At 44.8% G+C, this 1,927-nt stretch overlaps 1 protein-coding gene across 7 annotated transcripts in view; it reads left to right on the forward strand.

Moving 5' to 3' along the window:
- The window catches only part of LOC113217322 (phospholipase A1 member A-like), a 43,592-nt gene that overhangs the window by 31,731 nt on the left and 9,934 nt on the right, over window positions 1-1,927 (forward strand). The window lies entirely within an intron of this gene.

A 1,927-nucleotide genomic window follows, 5' to 3' on the forward strand; every position in this document is an offset into this window, starting at 1 on the left:
AAACTGCGTAAATGAAACGGTCGGGCCGCAGGCCCGAGCGCCGCCGCCGGCAGGCCAAGCAGGCCCGGCCCCTGCCGAACGGAGTTGCCGGCGCAGCGAAGCGAAGCCGGCAACTCCGTTTGGCGGAAGGGCGGGCCTGCTTGTTATGATACAAAACGACCCTGAAAATCCCAGGTCGCTAGCTCAATTCGTTCTCGAGTTATCGTGCGTACAGACAAACAAACAAACACACACACACACAAACAGACGCGAAACTTTTTGATCATCACTGGAGTAATAGGCTTCGCTATCGCTCAGCCAATTAATATAAAAAGTGCTCCTAAAAGTACCTGGATGGGCGGTACAATAAATTCTGTATCTCTCACATTAGGGAGGAACCTTTCGGGCGTAAAAAGCTTTTTCAGGTGAGCTGGAGACTGCAACATATGCTTTGCGTTAGTCGAGATTTTCCAAAGTACGCATTTCAAAGTACTATTAAATTTAATTTACTTACTTGAAATTCTGCTTCGTTGGTCCATGACATCCCTCAAAGGGGCAGGAACAGACGGAGATGCTCGCTGGCAGCTTGCGAGGAGTGTCAGCCCTCTAACTTGTTTCATCCATATAGACTATTCCGGCGGGAGCGCGGAGAAGACTCCGCGGAAGAACAAAAAGGGCACGTGATTCGCCGAGCGGCGTCCCCCACCATCTTCCCGTGGTGGAGGGGGACGCCGCTCGGCCAATAGCGATCCCTTCGGTTCTTACGTGGAGTCTTCTCCGCTCTCCCGCCGGAATAGTCTATTCTGCACAGCGCAGGATCAGCAGGAAGTTTGTGCATTTTACATGAATTTTTTTCTTTTCCTTGGCCATGTAGAGAAAGGGGATTGGAGCACTACCTAACCATGAGAAGTTAGCTAAAACAAACAAAAACTTTCTTTGTAAAAACGGTTTAATGGCGACTATTCTTCAAGAAAACTACACTTTTATTTGCCGCTACGCACCTGAAAACCTTGTAACAAGTGACGAAATGAGTTAAAATGTAATCTTCAGTTGGCTAGAGGCCAATGCACCGGCTCTTGCACGTATCTGAAGCACGCCAACTCCGTCCGAACTACTATTTTCCTATATTAATCACTTAAATATATCTCCTACACTGGTGTAAATTCCATCTGGATTTCCTGATCGCAGTGCCCTGATTCCTCATCGTATCCAAGGTTTCTGATGGTTTTCTCGGTTCCTGATGGTTAGTTTCTGATCGTTCCTCCAAAACCTAATGGTATTATCTCAATTTTTTCATGGTATTTTTTCCCTGATCGTAAAATTTCTGATGGTGTGTAAACCATCAGGATAATTTCTATATTCTGATGGTATTTTTTTGATCGTAGAAACATCTTTGATGGTTAGTTGACATTTTCTGATAGTTCCTTTTAGTACCATCAGAAAACGATGTTTTCCTGATCGCCTCGATCAAGCAAATAATGGACCTGACGAAACTATGTGTCGCACGGTAAAACGGCTTTGTGTGGTGTAAGAGGATCACATACTTTATCGTTTGCTCACATAATAACAAAATCACCTTTATCACCCTGTGATTTCTAGGAGAATGGCTAAAGGTAGGTCAATTTTGACACCACCATTGTGCTCAGCGCTGAAAGTTTACACGGGTGATGTAGAATCTTGGCCCTTGGGCGGCCCGCTGCTGACTTCACCATCACCACCAAAGATGCTACCATCAAGGACATTTACCAGTAGTATACTAACCATCAGAACGCAATTACCATCAGAATTTTACCATCAGAGCCCAACTTTACCATCAGAACAATACCATCAGGCCAAAAACTATCAGGAACGTCCCATTTTCTATCAGGAATTAGACAAATAACTGATCGTACCTTTTTTGATGGTATTTTTCCTCATGGTAAATTTCCTGATGGGATTTACACCAGTG

This window comes from Frankliniella occidentalis, unplaced genomic scaffold (genome assembly GCF_000697945.3).
Source record: "Frankliniella occidentalis isolate FOCC.00 unplaced genomic scaffold, Focc_3.1 Scaffold57, whole genome shotgun sequence".
Lineage (NCBI taxonomy): Eukaryota > Metazoa > Arthropoda > Insecta > Thysanoptera > Thripidae > Frankliniella > Frankliniella occidentalis.